General features: G+C 40.5%; 1 protein-coding gene and 1 pseudogene across 1 annotated transcript in view; one reads left to right on the forward strand and one right to left on the reverse strand.

The window, feature by feature from the left end:
• Sub1 (SUB1 homolog (S. cerevisiae)) overlaps positions 1-105 on the reverse strand; it is an 11,353-nt gene extending 11,248 nt beyond the window's left edge. The window contains exon 1 of the mRNA XM_013018616.1: positions 33-105. The gene's annotated coding sequence lies outside the window, so the exon portion shown is untranslated. The remainder of the gene's footprint in view (positions 1-32) is intronic.
• Positions 106-5,581: 5,476 nt separating this feature from the next.
• LOC105987319 overlaps positions 5,582-22,199 on the forward strand; it is a 73,807-nt pseudogene continuing 57,189 nt past the window's right edge.

The raw sequence follows: 22,199 nt of genomic DNA on the forward strand, positions 1-22,199 counted from the left end.
CCTCGGGCTGGGGCCCAGCCCCGCGGACTCACGCTCCGTTCCGGCACACCGCTCGAGCTCGCTCGCTCCCGACTGACAGAGCCGGAAGTGACGGCACTGGGGGAGACGGCCCGCCCCCTCCGGGCGGCTCACACGTGACGGGGCGTGGCCTCGCCGCGGCCACCCTTTTCAGGGCCTTAAAGGGACCGGCCCTCCTACTAAGTAAGCGGATGCGGGTGAAGACAGATTCACCTGGGGCCTGAGGGTGAGGAACAGCACCGGGGTTTGCATTTCTTCGGTAGGTGTTTGTGCTGTTAAAGGGGCTACACTCAGAAAGATCCAAATGATAACCCATTTCCCAAGTAATGAACCTCCAGCCTCACCACTCCCTGTATCTTGCCTCTGGCTGCTGAAAATCAAATGAAGCAAGTCTAAGTCCCAGGATTTGATACCAGAAAGATTTGGTACCAGGAAAATGAAATGTCACCCCAGGCTGATGTATCTTGAGCTTGGTTGACCAGCTGATGGTCTGTGGAGAAGTGATTGGATCAGAGGCCTCCCAGCTAATGAATGAACTGATCCATGGATGGATTCGTAACGGGACGGCTTATTGGGAGATGGTGAAGAGTCATCATTGTGACCTAGATGGAGGAGGCAGGGCTCTCGGGGCATGTCTTTGAGGGCTACATTTCACCCCCTAATCCTTTTGAGGATCACCTTTCCCTGCGTCTTGTCCACCACCGGATGAACAGTCTCCTCCTCCACATATTTCAGACTCCATGCTCTGAGCTAGGACTATGGACTGAAACTGCTCAAACTGTGAGCTAACAAATACATCTCCTCCCTCCCCTTAAGTGTTATGTGTCAGATATTTTTATCACAGCCACACAAAGTTAAACATAGGAATTAATACAAGAAATTGTACAAGTAGGAATATAGCTAATAGTTTATTTGGATGTGTATTTGGTAAAGTCCTACAGCCAAGAATGAATATGTTTAATTACAAATACTTTTCAAGCCGCCAGTGCATACCACACACTGTCGAGGCACTTTACATCTATTACTCATTCTGACGAGCGCTTTTCAAAGTAGGACTGATTATTCTCTCATTTTATAGGGTAAAGAAACTAACAGTTAAAATATAAAATTAATTACTAAGTGATTCAAACCTTCTACTACTGTCTGACTCATACTGCCACCAACTGTGGGAGAAAGGGAAAGTTTAGCCCACTCCTACTTTACCCAGTATCAAGCTAGATTACCATTTTCAAAGAATGTAACACTTACCATATAATTCCTTGAATATGTAGTCCCAGATACAGGCAAAACTAATCTATCGGGACAGATCAAGCCGTCCTGGAGAAAGTCATGGGAACAAATGTAAGGAAGAAAAACTGCTTGGCACTGAAAATAATCTCACTCTGAGTATCGGTGAGTGATACAGATGTAGATTTCATTTAAGGTTTGTGCTTTCCACAGTGCATAAGACATACGTGAATAAGAACACTTAAAAATAAAGTATTACATTTGCCAGCTATACATGGTAGCCTGTAATCTCAGCAACTGGGAAAGCTGAAGGAAAATTATCATTAATTCAAGGCCAGCTTGAGCAACATAATAAGACCTCATCTCAAAATGTAAATTGTAACAAGATGGGATGTTCTATATAGCCAGTGTCAGCTTGATAAATTAGTAGCTTAGAGTTGACACACCCCAAAACAAGAAAACTTCCATAGGTATTATGGCCAAATCACACTAGAGGTGTGGCTCAAATGGTACACCTGACTAGTAAGGGCCTCCCCCACAGCCCTCCCCCACCCCCCACCCCCTGCCCAAAAAAAAAAAGAAGAAGAAGAAATGAAAAAAGAAAAAAAAGATTAATGTTTCCTGGGAGTCACAGTGCCTGGAAGCATTGTGAGAGATCCCATGGCTCCCAATATCTAGTTGAACAGGACTCACAGACTGGGTAATGAAAGGATGACTAAGCTACCCAGGCCTTGACAGCCATGAACACAACATTAGTCAAAGTTCTCCTGAGGAGCAGGCTAATAGAATGTACATATAAAAGGTGTTTCAGTAAGCTAATTTACATGAGCAGAAGCTGGATAGTCCCACAGTGGCTGTCAGTAATGTGGAGAGCTGCTCCATTCAAGAATTTGAAAGCCTTGGAACAAGAGGGGCCAATGATGAGATCCAATGTGAGGACAGAGTCCTAGAACTCTCTAGAATTACTGGTCCAAGTCCACATATGAAGGCTGAAGAAATCAGAGTCAGAAGCCCACAGAGTTAAGTCCAACTCTGCTTTCACTGAATGTAGGGGGACAGAACCCAGCTACCCTCATTGGGGCAGCCATGGAATTTGTGCAGGCTCAAGGCAGCCATCAATAATAAGCATTTGTTGATGACAGGCCATGTCCAGGAGGCAGAGCAGCCTGAGTTTCAAGAGTGCTCTATGGTAATTACCAGTCTTGAGGTCCATTGCAATCCCTATAGTAGAAGACAGGAAATGTGCATTCTCAAGGCTGACCCACCAGAGAACATATGTAGTACAGAATCCCAAAGTGTGAAGAAAGTCAGCAGGTAGAAAAATCCTAAAAGTAAATGACAGACTCCCATAAAAGTTCAGAATGGGAAGTGGTGCTGTGGCTCAAGTGGTAGAGCCCTCACTTTGAGCTGAAAAGCTGAAGGATAGTGCCTAGAAGAGCTGAGGAGCAGTGCCTAGGCCCAGAGTTCAAGCCCCACGACCGACAAAAAAAAAAAAAAAAACTTTAGAATGTTTACAGAATTAAAATCCCTGTTCTCTGAAGCCAGCCTGGACACAAACATTTATGAGACTCTTATCTCAACCAATATACGGTACAGTGGTGTGTACCTGCAGGTACACCAAATCCTACCTTGAAAATAACCAGCACAAAAATCTGGTGGTATGGCTCAAGTGGTAAGAGTGCCTGCCTTAGTGAGTACAAGTCTCTAAATTCAATCCCTAGTACCATTCCCCAAGAAAACTACTTTTGTGCAAGATAAACTTCAAAGCAATAAACAAAACTGAGGACTTGGGAGGCAGGTTACAAGGTATGTAGATGTGCTAGGTATGGTAAATCTCAACATTCTTTAACAGATAACATCTTCTATAGAATTTATAATATGGGCAAAAGGGAAAAGTCAGGAGGATAAGGTGGAACAGAAAGACAAAGGGAAGAGGAAAAGATAAGGATAATTCCAAAGAAGCAGGCCAGAGGTACCAGAGAAGACAGAGGAGAGGCAGTAGGTTGAAAAAATGAGGGAGATTTGAATCTACTTATATAGGAATCACCCTAGCCCTATGGTTACCAGCAGTTCAATACTTGTGGGAGAAGAGTGCTGCAAATTGGATAGAATGGAACATGTGAAGCCATGAGGACAGAGAGTCCATCTGAAAAGACCATGTTTTCCCTCTGAGTCCCTTCTAACATCACTTCATTTTTAAAAGATTAAGTGCAGACAAAACTGTGAATTAATCCTTTAAAATATATTTCGTGGAAATTTTTAACTCTCATTTCCTACATAGGAAACAATGGAGGTTTCTTTTTTTTTCCTATTTTCCCCATTATCCTGTTGTCTTAGTATAATAAATCTTTGTTAGAACATATATAAACTTTGAATTGTAATGATATAAAAGTTGCAACGAAAATAAACAGTAATTTTAAACAGTGTCTCTGGATCTTGTACAGTTCCAATCTGAAAAAATCAGGTTAGCATTCCAGGTAAAATAAACCAAGTGCCCTTAAATTACTATGACATTTCCATCCCTTTCCCCTTGAATGAAACAAATGTTTTGATTCAAGTTCCCTGCTGTCTGAGGGACTCAGGCAATGAGCTGGCTATAGAGTTTGGATTTCAGTTCTCAGAGCCTCTGGAGAAGATAATGGTTAAGGAGACACATGGTTTTAGAGAAAGGGAGATCTGAGGTACTCGACTCTTTTTTTTCTTGGGTATGATATTCTGTGAAACTACTCACAAGTCCTTAATCCTAAGTGATGTCTACTAAATAAAAGTACATTTAATTCAAAGCATCAAAATAAATAAGAAGGACTTACTATTTTGAGCAAAACACATCGGCAGTTACCTTCAAATAACAAAAGGGAGGCATAATGCACAGGCATTTGTACAAGGAGGTGTGGGGAATGGCCTTTTAAATTTCTAGAAGGCATCTGCAGATGTCAAAGGATTCCCACTCATTAATCCAGGCCTTGGTCTGGAAGAAATGGATAATACAAAAAGAAAGCTAAGTAAATGTGCCAAATTTTGGAAGGCTTGTAAGCACCTCAGAAAGGGAGGGAACAGGAATGAAAAAAATGATTGGGCTGAGGGGTTTAATTATGAAAACACCAAAGCTAGGGAAGACATCAGCCAGGAAGAAAGTAGCATTGTGCTCACATACTCCATCCAAAAGTTTAGCACCTGACTTGTTCAATAGCAGGTGCTTATTTTGAAATGTCATCCAATGTGGCTCTTGTTCCTAGCACTTCCTGTTTTCTGGCACACCCCTCCACCCCACCCGCCATTTTGTCGGTTACTGCATTCCACAAGGAGAAGGACAATGCCTTGATGGTAGAAGGGCCAGATGCCTGACTTTGGGTTTTAAAGGATTAGGATTGCAGGCATCAATTATAGATTTAATAGAATATGTGACTAGCCAAAACCAGTTCTTTCTGCTACCTTCCCACCCACATTAGTTTTGAGACAGTGCAGGAAGAGTCAGAAGGTAAAGCAGATAAGACACATGCTACATGTTTTTCAAGAGTAGTTCTGCTCCCAGTGACCAGATTGGTCCCAGGGAAGAAAGGAGCCATCATTTCCACAGCAGGTTTGGGATATAGGGGAAAAGAGACCCCTCCCTCCCCTTAGTTCTTATATGGTCTCTGGCTAAATCTGAGCCATCATTTCCACAGCAGGTTTGGGATATAGGGGAAAAGAGACCCCTCCCTCCCCTTAGTTCTTATATGGTCTCTGGCTAAATCTAAGAGCCTAATTAATTATTAGCACTGATTCACAAGAGAAAAACATCAACTGTTTGTTAAATTCACATGTACATTGGGATCTTCACAAGACAATGAAGTCAGAAGAAATGAAAAAGCATGATGTTTTCATATATTTTTGTCCAAAAAAAGATAAATTAATTTGTTCAGGAAGGACAGATAAATGGGCATCTAGGCTAGGACAATAAATTCTAGGGATATTACTAAGAGTTACATGGATATAGAAACTCCTAGAAGATAAGAGTAACTTCAGAGAGCTTATTCAGGTTCATTGCAGCCTGAATTATTAGTCTATGGTGATCAAAGTTACTTTCAGGCCTAGAAATGTGAAAAAGAATCTCATGGCTTGCAGCATGTAGGGAAAAACGCAACAAATGGCTTTCTGAAGTTACAGCTCCTTAAGTGATTTCACCTTAAAGTCATGAACACATCAATTCAGCATGTGTTGAAAAGGCATGTTCTTAATTCCTTCACGGATCTGAGGGCAAAGCAAATCATTCCGTTGCTCTTTAGCTGGCCAGGCTCTTAGAGGTCCTCTGCACCCTGCAGGATGGAGGAGAGATGTTTGTGGGGTTATAGCAGTGATGGCAGAACCACAGCAGCCAACAGAGCTCAACAGGATGTCAGCCTCTCCAGCCAAGAGTGGCAAAAGTCCAACTGAGAGCCAGAAGATCTGGATAGACCTCAAGGTCAGGAAAAGATCAAAGTCAGCTACAACCTTAGTATGAAATGGGGGAAGGACAGCACCCAAGCAAGATGAGCTCTTAAATGAAGGGCAACATGGATGGGGGACCAGATCCTCCCACCTAACTTGATTATCTGACACCACAGCAGCCTGCCCCAGCTCTAATGTAGGAGGTACTTACACTGCTTTTTGCTAAAAAGCACTGATGCCTTTCTTGAGACCACGAATTAACTAAAGGCAGTATAAAAGCTAAGCACCCCAGCCTCCACTGGCAGTGGAGTCCTTTAATCTGAGCCCCTCTCCTGCAGTCACCTTGGGTTCCAACAAGTACAGGACTTATCGATAATATAGTAATAATAAAAGAAGAAGAACAGCCAAAAAAAATCTAAAGACATACTTGTTCACTCCCCTCATGTAATGACAGCAATAACCTCTAAGAATTGCTCAGGAACCTGGGAGAACAGAGACTGAGATAAAGATCAGCCTAATCATCATGATAATCATTTCTCTCTCCTTGCCCCAGTTCTTTATCTGTTCAAACCTTTAGCTCATATCTGTTCCTCCAAGACAGCTGAGGAATGGTTGAAGTGTGTCTTCCCATTATATAATAGTGATGTATAATAAATCTCCTTTCTCTTGCCCTTCACCAGGTCTCTTGATTTGGCTTAGAGAGATGAGTGAGCAGACCTAGCATGTGGGATCCAAGAAGTTTGAACTTAGGGTCAAAAAATTCTGGTTTTCCTACAAGTTTTTACAAAGGAGGAAATGGGAAAGGGGAGAGATCATGAATTTGGCTTGGAATTGACTAAAGTAAAACTGCTTCCAGTAGATGGAATGGTGATCACTGAGCACGACTATAGAAAATTCAAGGAAGTCTCATTTCTTGAGAACTTCAGTTTGTAGCCTAAGAGTCATACCAGTAACAGATAGAAGAGGGAAAGCGACAAGGGAGAGGAACCACAATGTATGCCAGGTATGCAGTGAAGGGAAAACTCAGCAGTCTCTGGCTTTAGTTTCCATGCTAAAATAAGAAAACAGATTAAGCACAGAATGACAAGAAAAGTGTAACTCAACTCCCTCCAGAAAATTTTGGGGAAACAGCAGAAATGCTGGAGGTCACACAGCCCACGAAGGGTAGTGCCAACCATTCTATTTGAAGGGACTAAAAGGGCATGGTAGCTCTGAATATCCGCGAGGTTGTGGGGATACCAAGGATGGGGGCGTCTGAATGATCCATGCAGAAATGAAAACAAGTAGAAGGGAGCCTACTGAATCACTGTGTGATTCTAAAGAACTGGAAAGGGAGAGAATATAAAGTAAGGGGTTGATATGCACTAAATGTTTTTCTCAAATGTTCATTTGTTGAAAACCTAACCTCCAACAGGATGGTTTGAGGATATAGAGCCTTGAGAGGTGGTTAAGTCAGGAGGGTGAAATTTTCATGAATTGAATTACTGACCTTACAAAGAGAAGAGTCAGATTCCTTCCTATCTCTCTGTTCTCCATCAGAGAGATGGAGATATGGGTGAAGGGGGTAAAGGAGGGGAAGGAAGAAGAGGAGAAAAAATGATTAAAAACAAGGGAAATTGTTGTCAGCAGCTGTAGGTAATTCTTAACAGGCAAAGTGGACAATTCAATAAGGCTTCAATGGGGGAAAGAAAGGACTGTTTTACACCTCAACAGGGAGAGCTAGGACTCACTTCTTAAATTTTTTTTCCCCAAATAAGGTGTTTCAGGCCTTTGTATTTCATCTACTCTCAGCCATCACTTTCCTAGTGCTACATTAAAAAGTTAATATGTAGTTCTGAAAGTTTAATGCTCCTCACTCAAGTAATTATAAATAAACGTGAATTATAGGGAAGGTCATATGCAATGAGTGTATTTAAGGAAGCTATTTAAATACAAACTGCTGAGCATTTCTCACCCCCTAAGGTAAATTTTCTGAACTTGGTAGTAGAGCTATTCTTAGACCCAGCTTTCATTAGAAATGCTGTGTCACCTTTGTAACAGCAAGTATTATACAGACCATTTTTAGAAGGTAAAGAGCATAAACTCCTCTTACCAGCTGGATCTGCCTTGTTCAATGTACTATAAAATAGTGTAATTAGTTTCAAGTAAGTGTGCCATAATTTCCACTTGACAGTGTTTTCCCTTCCTGAGTCATCTTCTTGGCACTGTTTGCTCATTACAGAGACTGTGACACTGGTCAAAACTCACTTTTCAAACTCTTCTCTAAGAACGCAGTCAGGGCTTGAAGCACTACCTGTTATGTGAATCCAGTGACAAGAAATCTTTTGCTTTTGAGGTCATTTTTTTGTCCATAACAGTCAGGAAATTTTTCAAAGATTCATGATCAGTAATATGAACACTTAAGTCATATTTTTTTTAAAAAATATCATTTTAATGTATCACTAATTAGCCCTAAGGACAATTTCAAATGAAGACAAGTATTGAGTGCAAATGTAGAATCACTGTTAGAATAAGTATGGAATCACCCAAGGACAAGACTGAAAAGGATAGCAGTCCATTTATGTACCTTGTACTTAGGTAAACTTTTTCAGAAGTGCTCAATGTTAAACATGCACACTCTGTTGCAATATTTATGATAGTCACTGAAAACAATTTGAAAATTTAGTCCAAATATTCCCCTGTTGACATAGGGCCCAATGCTAGGAGAGCTGGTTGACCATTGTCTCCAGAAGGAAGCATAGCATGAGCTGTGTCAACCAATGGACTGCATGCATTGACTAAACAGTGACCAATCAACACTGTCATGGTCTCCGTTGCAACTGGAACTGCATCTGACAACAGCCTCGCAAAGCTACTTGGCTAGAAACCATAGAGTTGAATGATGCTGTGTTGACAAATTCAAATAGAATCCAGTTTGGCCCCATCTCCAGCAGTTCAAGGTCGCTATGCCAAATACCCAGCTCCAAACCATGAGAGAAACTAACAGCCCAGGGTCAACATTACAATGCCATTTTATAGCATAACTGTACTTGTTTTTCACACCATCACATATCTTCAGTATACACATTTGTCAACTAGCACTTTAAGTTTTAAAATGTTTAACCATGATTAACTAACCACGACAGGAGCACAGATTCTGATATCTCTGTTTTTAAAGGGGTCCACACCTTGTCCCTTGGTGACCTCTACTTTGCCAAGACCTAAACTTCAAGAATTAAATAACGGTGTTCTTTAATGGCAGCGCTGAGGCTATCATTGACTTTATCTCTTTGAACATGAAAAAGTTGAAAAGCCATATAGAAGTTCATCTAAGGCTGTAACATAGCATCTAACTAGGAAGATACACATGTACACACGGAGAGCTCCAACAAGACGAAGAAACCATCATCATTTGTGTCTCATTTTTATCACAAAGGTGAATTAATAATTGTCTTAATCTTACCTTTTTATTTATTCTCAAAACTATACTCCACTATGATCATTGTTGAGCAAATTCTACAATTCCTTTTTCTTATGCTCTGCTACTTTTTTCTTTTCTTCCTTGTTTTTAACCCTGGCTCAACATTTGGCTTTAAAGAAACTTCTAGAGTCATCTTACCACATTAGATTCTGCTAAAATGTGACTTCTTTCTTACCTGGAGAATCCATCCATTAATAAACATATTGAATACCTACTGATATTCACTGGACTTAACACTGGGAACAATGAAATCTGGTAAGGACTTAGCATCATCATAGAGAACACTTACTAGAAGGCAAGCATATACTTGGGTAATTGAGTATTCATATCAACCTGGAAAGAAAGAAGTAGTCTTATCCCATTATATAATAATAATAATATAAAACCTGCAGCCAGATGATCAAAAGGAATTACATTAAGTTAGCAGGTTAAGTCCAACAAAAAGTTACATTCAAGTGTTAATCTCCAGCATCTCTGATTGTGACCACTTTTGAAAACAGGGTCTTTGCAGATGTACTCACATTAAGATTTGGTTACAGAGACACAGAGAAGGTCGTGTGAGGACAGAAGCCGAAATTGAGATGATTGTCTTGGAGCCAAGGGATACCAAGATTGTTGGCAGCCACAGCAGGGTAGAAAGAGGCAAGGAAGAGTTCTCCTACCAAGGATCCAGAGGAACATGGCCTTGCCAGCATCCTGATTTTGTACTTTTGGCCTCCAGGACTCTTGTTTATGTCCACTTCTTACATTAGTTTTAGGACACTAAAATACTGATGTGCCACGCCCAGTAAGTGGCCAGGCTAGAGTTTGAATCCTGGAGTTTGCTTCCCAAATATCAAGCATTGCCCAAAAAACATGTTAGCAAGAAGTATTTTGTTGTCACCTGATTTCTGATCTATTCAAGATGGCACCAGATTTTATGAGCCAAGTAGAAGTGATAAACTGGCTGAATTCAAGCTAAGAAAAGATGCCCAAACTCAGCATTATCCAATCTCTCAGAGATGTGGTACATGCAAAACGGTATAAAGAACTGAAAGGTGGGCTAAAGAGCTGGATCTAGAACTCAACAGCGCTCTGGCAATACTACTAGGGCTAAGACAAGTCACTTTATATCTCTGCCTCAAATTCTTGCTACCATCAGAGGTTAGGCTAAATATTCCTACTGGACAACCCACTATACATCTGCCACAAACTGTTTTTTTTCATTTATTTCCATTTATCTTTCTCTTTGTCTTTATCAGGACATTTTATTTCTCATTTTTAAAAACATGTTACCACTGGATTTGGTGATACCTTCACTTAAATGTCTCATATCTGTTCATTTTGAGTCATCGGGAAATAAAGAATGGAAACATTTCAATGCAATGCACAGAATTTCTTGTTCCTTCTGAACTGATAGCAGCTTAACACTTTTTAATGAAGAACCTAAGCCAGCTAGGTTCTACCCCTGTAGCCACAGCAGGTGCAAAAGAGAACTGGGCTTTTTTCGAAAACAAGAGCAATGAACCGTCCCCAAAGCAAGTATAGAATAGCAACAGAGCCTTTTGAAACCATCAAGCGTGCAAAACTAACATCAATACTGAGTTAGTTTGTTTTCCAGGATTACCTTTTTTTAAGAATGTAAAATAGGCAAAAATGCATCTGTTTCTACAGCTGTGACAGAACAGAATCAAGCGTGGCCCCCAGTGACACATCCTGTCCAAGATGACAGGTGTGGGAAGTACACATTCTTAGCAGAACTCGGCTATTTTCACTCTGACTTAACCTTCTACGAGTGTAACCCAAAGAGGGCTATCTATAAAAAGTTCTGAAATTAAGAGATTATTACAACAGAGGAGCTTTCAAGACACACACACACACACACACATACAGAGGCTCAGCATCTCCTCATTTAGCTGCATAAAGCTGCCTTGACTGCCAAAATAGTGAAGGGGAAGATATCTATGAGTATGTGGAGCCTGAAGCAGCTGTTTCCAGTCTTCTTGAATTCTGTCCCAGTTGTGGACCACATAATCAATCACAAGAGCTTTCTTCTACCATGGAAACAGGATGACCAAAATAGTTACCAGCAACATTATTGTTGTTCTCAAGTCTTGTCGTTTATTCTTCTGGTGTGTGAGAATCTGATTCCTAGAGCATAACAGTGGGTGTCTGTGGAATGTGGGGGGGGGGGCTGGAGGTGCTGTTTGTATGTATAGTTATCCCAATTGTTGTGGAATAAACAATTGGAGATGCCAATAAAGTTTACAAATACCAAGTACTGAGGCAGCCTTTTGAAACAAAGGTTATTAATTTAAAATGTGTGACTACAAATGACTTTGAGGTTTCTTTTCATGATGATGAAAATATTCCAGAATCCATAGCCATGACATACAACTTTGTGAATATTCCAAATCACCAAATTGTATATTTAACAGAGGGGACTTTATAATATATAAATTGAATTTATTTTTTAAAAGATACTACAGCTGGCTATATCTGCCAAAGTGTTTTTACTAGGTTCTGGGAAATAGGTAAATCCATCCATACATCCATACATCCATCCATATATCCATATATACATATATACATACTTTTGAATCACCCTGTGTCCCACCTTGGCTGTCTTTCACACTTATGCTCTATTCCCTCACTGTAGCCTCCTTAGATGAAGAGAACATCAGGACCTAATTTTAAAACTGAGGCTCCTTTCTCAAAATCACACATGTAAAATTAAGTTGAAAATTGTTTACAGGCAGTTTTTATATTCAAATGTCATCAATTTTTAAAAGTTTAGTCTATGATTCCACTTTTGGGCATTTACCCAAATGATCACAAACAAGACCATACTAAAGCTACCAGCACAACTATGTTTATTGCAGCCTTAGTTACCATACCTAAGATATGGAACTAACACAGATGCCCCTCAGTAGATGAATGGATCAATATATATACACAATGGAATTCTATGCCTCCATCAGAAAGAATGACATTGCCCCATTTGTTAGGAAATGGAAAGACTTGGAAAAAATTATATTAAGTAAGCCAGGCCCAAAGAAACATAGGTCCCATAGTTTCCCTTATTTGTAATAACTAGTATATGTTTGAGACAAGCAGACAAGGTCAAATAAGTTGATGTTAGGTGAAATGAACCCCAAGATAAGTATTCAAATGGTTTTTCTTTCATGCAATTGTTTCTAATATATTTATAAGATGATTTCTTTGTTGCTTTGTATGTCTCTCCCCCATGATATAACCCCTGCTTTCACTGTATTTGATGTTGGTATAATTTGTGGAGGGGAAGGGAGAAAACAAATTGTTTAAATAGGAATACAGGTGGACCCATTGTAACAATGAGATGCACAAGTCGTTATGTTGAAAAACAAACTTTACAACTTGGGGGGGGAGGGGGGAGGAAGTGGGGGGGGGAGATGGGAGGGATAGGAAGGGGAAACAAAGGAGAAGGCAACAATGCTTGATAAGAAATGTACTCATTACCTTGCCCATGTAATTGTAACTTCTCTGTATGGTATTTTCACAATAAAAAAAAAGTTTAGTCTATGAAGTTTATCTGCCCACATTCTTACAGAATACACCAGAAAACTACTGAATTCAGATCATGTGGCAAAGAACCCTAAAAAGGCTCATAAATGATAACATAGACCAGAAAGGACTGCATAGGGGCAAGGTGAGCTTCTATTGTATGAAGCTAAAAGAATTTGTGTTATATTTGCTACAACAACTAACACCACTTACTCTGTCTGTTGAACTCAGGGTATTCACTCTTAATGCTAGTAATGAAAGTCTTTTCAAGGACTTTAAAATCCAGTGATAGATTTTATGTGTGTGTGTGTGTGTGTGTGTGTGCGCGCGTGTGGTGTTGTTTGTGCATGTGGGGTGTGTACATGTGTACTGGAACACTAGATTGAAAAATAGAAATGGATAGGTCCTCCACAAGTAGAATAAATGATGGATCATAGGCTTAACATAACCATGAATATAGAAAACAGTGGTTTAACCAAGTAAGGGCTTATTCTACTCACCAAACAAGAAGACTTGTAACAGGCATGGCTGCATTAGGAACCCCAAATACATCTACTTTTCTTCCACCATCCTTAGCACATGCCATTCTGAGAAGAAGGGTAAGTTGAGGAACAGGTGTGTGCCAGGCAAATCAACCCCCTTTTGAAGAACTGTCTCTGAAGTCCATCCTACTTGGTAAGAACTATATTAGTAGTGGTGGTTTATAGCTTCAAGAGAGACTATTAAATGCATTCAATTTTAAACTGGTCATATTTATAATCCTTTTCAAAATCATAGGGCTATTGATAATGGAAAATGAAGACTGAACATTACAATGGTGACTGATATGGTGCTTCATACAGAAAGACAGATCAAAAACCTGGGTAGCTGGGGCTGGGAAGGTGGCTCAGTGGTAGAGTGCTTGCCTCGCATTCATGATGCCCTGGGTTCAATTCCTCAGTACCACATAAGCAGAAAAAAAATGGAAGTGGTGCTGTGGCTCAAGTGGTAGCGCTAGCCTTGAGCTGAAGAGCTGAGGAACAGCGCCCAGGCCCAGAGTTCAGGCCCCATGACCAATAACAACAACAAAAACTGGATAGACAAATATAGGCAAATATCTCATGGAGTCCATAAAAATATATGCACAACTTAACACATTGTCACAAACTTGGCGGTTTAAAAACAACATGAAATCATTTTCTTAAAGATTACTGGGCTGGACTATTGTCAAGAGGTTGGCAGGGCTGCCTCCTCCTTGGAACCTCCAGGAGAGAATCCATTGCCATAACTTTTTCAGCTTTGGAAGTTCTTACACTCAGGACCCCTTTATTTAATTATTCCAACCTTGTGTTTCTATGTCACTTCTTTTGCTGTAGTTCAATTTCCTTCTGCTTCCTTCTTGCAAAGATACTTGTGATTCACCCATGTTCATTGCCTCAATAGAAGAGTGGATCCAAAAGATGTGGTAGCTATACACAAAGGAATTTTTACACAGCCATTTGAAAGAATAAAATAATGTCATTTGCAGGGAAATGGATGGAACTAGATCAACTCATGTTAAGTGAAGTAAGCCAAGCTCAGAGAAACAAATGGCACATGCTTTCTCTGATATATAGAAATTAGATCTAAAATGCACTGGGATATGATAAATTATACAGGATTCTAATACTCACATAGTGAGACCAAAAGAGGATATTCTTAAAAGAGAAACACAAAGATGCAATGCCTAAGTGCTTCTTCATATTTATATAAAATAATATACATTGTGAAACTAACTCCAAGGTATGGAAACAAGACATCTTTTTTTCTCCCCCTTTATTTCAGTTTTCAGTTTTTAATGATTCTGTCTTCTTTACCTTATGTACAGTGTATTCAAATGTACATCTTCAGAAGGATTGGGAGTAGGGTACAGAACTTGAGGGGAAAAGGGTGAAAAAATGCAACAGTAGAGTTCACTGGACACAGATGAAAGTGAACTACACAACTCATGGGTGGAGATGGGAGGGAGGGGCTGGGAGAGTTTGAGGGCACAGAAGACATTATATAAAAAGAAATGTACTCATTATCTGATTCATGTATTTAAAATCCCTCTGTACATCACCTTTATAATAACAATAAAGTACATAAATAATAAATAAAGGTACTTGTGATTACATTTACAGGCCCTTACAGATAGTTCAAGAAAATTTTCTCCTCTTAAATTTTAAACCTAATTATACATGTAAAGTTCCTTTTGCTATATAGAGTAGAATAACTTTGGTGCTTATCAAAGAATAACTTTGGAGCTTTTCCCTCAAACTACTGCAAATAATAAGCTAGGAAATCATACATGTAAGAAAAAAGAAGCAAGCTCCGTGAATAAGGAGCAAACTAGGAGTAAGAGATAGGCCTGGATAATCAAAAAGAAAAATGCAAACCTTTTGGAAGTGAAAATATAATACAGAATAGAATCACAGCGAACACATAAAATAATCCTAAACCAGGCACGAGGGACTCACACCTGTAATCCTAGCTACTCAAGAGGCTGAGATCTGAGGATCACGGTTCAAAGCCAGCTGGGGCAGGAAAGTCTGTGAGTCTCTTATCTCCAATAAACCACCAGAAAACCAGAAGTGGCACTGTGGTTCACCTTGAACTGAAGAGCTGAGGGACAAGCCCAGTGTTCAAGCCCCATGACCCACAAAATAATAATAATAATAACAATAATAATAATAATCCTAGACTCTGCGACAGAACTGAGGAAAGAATTTGAGATCAAGAGACCTCCTTAAATTTCATCTCCAAAGCTTGACAAAGGAAGAAGTGACTGCTAACCATTTTGCCCCTCTTAAGCCCTTTCCCATCATGGCAAAAGGAAGTTCTGGCCTCCCAAGAAAGTTTAGAGGTTCAAGGCCATAACTCAGACAAAGCCCCTGAAGCACTCCTGAATGCCCACACTAACCCTGAACTTGCAGCACCCTGAGAATGAATACCTGTCTACTCCTCCACTTTTGTGTTGTGGGTACCTTCCTTTCTCTCATCCTACTCCTAGCTCTGGGGAATTTACAAATAAGCTTCACTTGCTTGGCCTTTAGGAATACACAGAGTCCTGACCAATATAGGGAAGAACATTTTTAGCTGCCTAATTTATCAGCCTTTGTATTAGAACCCCTCACAGACTGGTTTCTTTGTCTATTTGTTTAGGTAGTGAGATTTGAACTCAGTATCCTGTATTTGCTAGGCAGGCACTCTGCCACTTAAGCTAGGTTTCCAGCCATGATTTTTGCATCTAGACAATTTTTATGAAGCAGGACATCCCCTTCACCAGGAGTCCTTAAAGGCTGGATGAATCCTGCACTTTGTATTAGGGTATCTCTTCAGTCATCAAAGTTCACTTGCCTTAAAAAGATGTAAAAGAAGACCCCCAATACGGTGACTCCTCTGCATCAGTAGTAGGGGTCCACTGAGTCTCTGTGAGGACAATGGAGGCACCTACAAGGCCTGACTCCTCCCTCATGCCCCAGCAGGACGTGCATGACCCATATGCTAGTGTGATAGCAAACAAAACAAAGAGTAAAAATCATAAAGATTAAAGCTATCAATGTCCAAGCGGGAGGGTATGATTTTACAAACATCAGCTTCTGCTAATGAGGCTGAGACCAAGGGTGAGGAAGCCCAAATACAGGAGGGAAAAAAAAGAGCTGTCTGATAACTACACTTGAAACTTATGTTCTGTAAGAGGAAAACAAGCAGGAACTAGTTGAAGGATGGCTGACTTGCTCTTGGGTAGAGTTCCTTAATCCACAGTAACATTTTGGGTCCGATAATTCTTTGCTATGGGGACCTCTGCTATGGAAGCTTAGAAGCATCCTTGGTGTGTACCCACTGGATGCCAGGCCTCCCTTCCCCAGTGGTAGCAACAAAAGCATGCCTCCAAATATCCCTGCACACAGGAGGATGGGAGAATGGTCCCTGACTGGGAACCATAGCTTCAAGAATTGTCTAAGATTTAGCTGACAACTTTCTATCTCAAAATTCCATGACCTCTGTGTGGGAAGAAAGGCAATAGTATTTCTTAAGAATAGAGCCAGGTGCTGGTGGTTCACACCTAGCTACTCAGGAACCTGAGAGCTAGATTGCAGTTCAAAGTCAGCCTAGGCAGGAAAGGCTGTGAAACTCTTATCTCCAATTAACCACCTAAAAGTTGCAGCGTTGCTGTGGCTCAAAGTGGTAGAATGTTAGTCTTGAGCAAAAAAAAGCTCAGGAACAGTGCCCAGGCCCTGAGTACAAGCCCTAGGATCAACAAAAACAAAAGAAAAAGAAATATCACAAATATCAGTTACTCTAGAATAATATCCAAATATATAGTACAATTGTAATTTTTTCTTTCTCTTTTTTTTTTTTTGCAAGGTTTAAACTTGTATTTGTTTGGTTTGTATTTGTTTGGTTGCTTGCTTGGCTGGCACTTACCACATACATCTAGTTGTCCTTGCTGATTCTTTTGGAGATGGAGCCTCTCGGGTTTTCTGCCTCTTCTTAAGATTCTCTAGATCTCAGCTTCCTGAGTAGCTAGGATCAAAGACCTGAACTACCAGCCCCAGGCTACAACTGTATATTTATTTGTTGTATGGAAGCTCTGATTCTGTGGGAAATGGGGACGTACAGGAGGTTGCTATGCTTCTTGTAGTGGCTTCCAAAACCCCAAATGCCTCTCCAGATGTTTCTCACTCTATTCTTATCTGAGAACAATCTGAATTAGTTATAACTGACAGTCATAACTAACCTCTAAACGTTACAACTCAGGGCTGGGCGTTAGTGGCTCACGCCTGTAATCCTTGCTACTCAGGAGGCTGAGATCTGAGGATAACAGTTCAAAGCAAGTCCCGGCAGGAAAGTCCATGAGATTCTTATCTCCAGTAGACCACCAGAAAACTGGAAGTGGTACTGTGGCTCAAGTGGCTCAAGTGGTAGCGCACTCGCTTTAAGCTGAAGAGCTCAGGGACAGCACTCAGGCCCAGAGTTCAAGCCCCATGACGGACCAAAAAAAAAAAAAGTTATAACTCAGAATTTTGATGATGATTATCAAATAGGTGACAATTTTCAAACAGCTAACCCTTACATGGATACATGAATCAGAAAGTCCATATATATGAGCTTATAAAATATATACACATATCTATTTCATACAGCAACCCAATCAGAGTTCTTTTTCTCTAGGTACCAAAAGCAGTAGTAAAATGGATGCTGGGATATCTCAAGAGCATTGACACAGGATGCTCATCACCAGGTGGGAGTGATTGCTGCCATTTCTTTTGCATGTGACATCTGTGACAGTCACAGTCATACTATGTCTTTACCCTGTCACTAGAAGGGAAGCACACAGTGCCAGGCCCAGGCTTGCCAGCCAGGCCCCTCCAGCTCTTCCCTGCCCTTCTGGATCTGCCTGCAGCTGCTGCTTCCCAGCTCTCTACTCCAGTCGCATCCATTTTTCATTGCTTCAAGCTGGGCCTCTGAGCTGCCATAAAGCCGCTCCCCACACCCCCTGTACAGCTGGCTCAGGGATTAGCTCCATTAGAACAGAGATGAACCATTAATTCCCAAAGCACGCCATTGTTTCCTTGACTGTCTCCCCATGAACAAGTCCATGGTTGTGGGGACAGGCTGCTGTTTTGCAGATTCCCCACAAGAATGAGAAAAGCAAACAGCAGCAGCAGGAAAAATAGACGAAAAGCTGCAATGAAGAAAGACAGCACCATTCAAAAAAAAAAAAAAAAGGCTTTTTAAGGGCAGGCTGCTGTACAGATTCCTGGTACTGTTAAATAGGGCTGTCAGTGTGCTTTGTGCATTGTATTTCCTTCTAGGCCTCTCATTGGTTTCTCCCAAAGTCTTGTCCTCATGAGACTTGGGCCTGAGGACTAAACCTCCCCCATCACCAGCTGTAAATATCCATCCCCAACACCAAACTGACAGGAGTGTAAGGGCCATACATATTTGGGCTTTGAGGTAATTGTATTTTGTATTAATTTGGGGTTCTTCAAAGAAATAGAACCAATAAGGTATAAAGGGAAAAAAAAGGAGAGGAAGAAGAGGAAAGCCAGAGAAAGAGAGGAGAGGAGGGAGGAGAGAGGAAGGGAGGAGAATTTTAAGCAATTGGACCATGTCATTGTGAGTGTTGCTTAAGTCTAAAATTTGTGGGATAGGCCATAGCAGGCTAGAGACCCAAAGAAAAGCATATGCTTCTCAAGCCTGCAAGGCTGTTCCTCAAAAGACTTCAGTTTTCTCTCTAAAGTCTTCAACCAACCAGACGAGGCCCACCCTCCCTTGGAGGGTGATATGCTTTACTGAAAGTATACTGATTTCTGTGTTAATCACAGCTTAAAGTTAGCTTTACAGTAACACTTATACTGGTCTTTAAACAAGCTGGCACTTATATTCAGCTAACACAATTGTCCTACAAATCTAATCAAATAGGACTAAATCTGAAGCAGGGCTGAAATCCAGGCAACTTCCTGGAGAAGTCTGATTGTATGGACTTGAAGAATTGATGTATAATGAAAGGTCTGCCTTCTGTATATCATCTCTCCACTACCATCTTGTTCAAACCTATTAAATGGTAGATGAGGACATCTGGCCAACATCTTGGCCTAGCAAGGAGAAACTAGATGCAAAGGAGACAACATTTGTCTCAGAAGAGACTCCTGCAGGAAGCACATCATCTTGCCTGTGTTCCTCCCTGACCTCTTCAACTTCCTCAGGTTTCTATAAACTTCTCCTTACCCTAAAATAATTTTATCTTTAAAAAAATCACCTTCCAAACATATAACTTAATAGGGGCAATCAATACAGAGCACAGACCAGTATTTTAAAACCCTTATGCTCTTGGGGACCGAGCAGCAAGAGCTTTCTTCAACTGAGATACTTCTCCACTGCATAAAGTTCTTCACACTCATCCTTCCTTGTCCTGGACTTCACTCATCAAGTTTGAGATGAAAGCCCAAGAAGGCAGCAGCAGTCAGCCAGCCAGCCAGTCACACACGAGCAGACTTTGTCTGCTGCTGAGCTCGAACACTGGCAGGCATTGACCACTGCTGAGCTGCTACATGGGTACAACCCCGGCGGCCTTGCACAGATGTCAAGCCAGAAGAGGGCTGTGACACAACCAGCAACAAGAAATCCATATCACTATTTTGAATATTCAGCTTCTACTGGAGCCCCTCATCTCTTCTCCGAATGATTGCTGCGCTTATACAAGCCCCTCCTACGTGGGCACTTGCTGCTGTTGGCCCCACTTCATAGTCAGGTGAATTTAGTCTCCCAGTGGACTTACGTCAGGAATATTCTGGAAGGGTCCTGTGTTGGCCCACATAGCCTAGATAAGAAAGCACAGGGCAATGGAAAGATTGCTTGACTGAGAACATTTGTCACAAATATAGATTAAGAACTTTGTCCCAATTTCTTTGTAAAATGAGAAAGCAAGATTTTCAGAGCTCTAGAGCTGTCTGATTTCTTCCAGCTTTACATTTCCTTAACCCTGTTACTTCACTGCACAGAGCTTCTAACTGAAGAAGGCCCTGCCAAACCCATAGGCAGACGGATCAACCTCTTAGGAGACAGTAATTTGCATTCCCATCCTTTATTCTTCTCTCCATGGTGTGACACAAAAGAGATGCAGAGAGCTTAAAGACAATGTTCATGCCTCAAAGAGCTTGAAATCATTTCCCTAGTTTGGGAAATGATTGATTCAATTAGGATGAATCTGGCTACAAGTAATAAAATTCCTTGCCCATGATAGCTTAAGCATTGTTAACTCTTTATTTATTTGTAATAGAAAGAAATCCGGACATTTTGGAAAAACAAAACCTATGGAGACAGTTTATTTTGTTGTTGTTGTTGTTTTGTTTTTTTGGGTCCAGTCATGGGCCTGAACTCTGGGCCTGGGCACTGTCTCTCAGCTCTTCAGCTCAAGGCTAGCGCTCTACCACTTGAGCCACAGCGCCACTTCCAGCTTTTTTCTTTTTGCTTATGTGGTGCTGAGGAATCGAACCCAGGGCCTCAGGCATGCAAGGCAAGCACTCTACCACTGAGCCGCCTTTCCAGCCCCTGGAGACAGTTTATTTTTACAATGTCAGCTTTTACAGAGCAGAGAGAGATTAGTAGTTGGAGCACAGAATATTTTCAGGGCAGTGAAACTATTCCACATGACTCTAGAATGGTGAACATGTATCTTTATACATTAACCCAAATCCATACAGTGGACAACAGTAAGAGTGACCCTAATGTGACCTATGGACTTTGGGTGGCTGCGATCTTTCAGTGCTGTTCGTTGACTGTAGTAAATGTACTCTGGAGAGGAGGTTGATCACATACAGAGCAGAAATTACAGACCCTCTCTGTGCCCTTCCCGTTTGCCTTGAATGTAAAAGTCCTCTAAGTTTGGATTTGTTTTTTGTTTTATGGTTTTGTTTCATTTTAAAGCCTGAAAACTGGCAGTTCCAGGACTGGTTTAAGGTCCAGCAATCTCATCAAGGCCAAGTCTGGCTTGAACTTAAGACCTGGTTACTATCCCTTAGCTTTTTTGCTCAAAAGTGGCACTCTACCATTTGTAAAACAAAGCAAAAGTAGAGCCACAGCTCCATTTACGGCTTTTTTTTTAAAATTGGAATAAGAATCTCCTAGACTTGCCTGCCCAAAACAGGCTTCGAACTGCAGTCCTCAGATCTGAGCCCCAAGCCTACTTTTAAGTCTTCCAGTTTCTTCTTTGGCTTGTCACCTAATGGTTACACAATGACTGCCATAACTCCAAGCATCATTATCTTCACACTAGTGCCTCATGAAGGAGAGTAGAAGACACGGGAAGAAAAGCTTTTTACTTGAGAGGTACCAGGGAAAACACTCAGGAGAAAGGGAGTTTCTGCCAGATGTACAGCAGACTCCCACCTTTATCTTATCTATGGGATTGAGGTCATACTCCCTACCCAAGACTAATCTTGCTGCCAAGAAAGGGAGTTCTTACTATAATTTATCTCTGGTTGTCTTTGCAAAAGCTGACCAAAGAAGGGAGAAAATAGCTCACAGGGTAGAAAATTTTTTTCAGATATTCATATATTCACAGGAAGAATATATATTTCTTTTCTATATATGGCCAAAAGTAAGTTCAGTTATTTATATATACACAGGGAAGATGTCTACATTTATATACAATTTCACAACATATAAACAAAAGACAATTTAAGAGAGTCTTACTTGGGAAGAAAAGGTAACTTTTATACCCTTCACAGTTGTTAATTGAGCACTTATATCAAAAGACAAATTAACACTAATAATAAACAAATTAAAATAGTTTTTAAAATTTATATAGAATTATAATATAAATTGTATAATATAATGAAATTATAATAATTGACTATAAATGAAATTGTAAATAAATTATACAAAATTTTATAATTTATAGTTATAAATAAATTGATAGCTTATTTAGTTTAATTTAATTATAGTTATAAATTATAAATAAATATAACAATTTTCATGATATATCATAAAAAATTAAAAGTTAATTAACGTGTTCACTATATACCTCACAGAAGAAGCCTCAATGCAAAGCACCTCA

Source organism: Dipodomys ordii, unplaced genomic scaffold (assembly GCF_000151885.1).
Source record: "Dipodomys ordii isolate 6190 unplaced genomic scaffold, Dord_2.0 Scaffold41, whole genome shotgun sequence".
NCBI lineage: Eukaryota > Metazoa > Chordata > Mammalia > Rodentia > Heteromyidae > Dipodomys > Dipodomys ordii.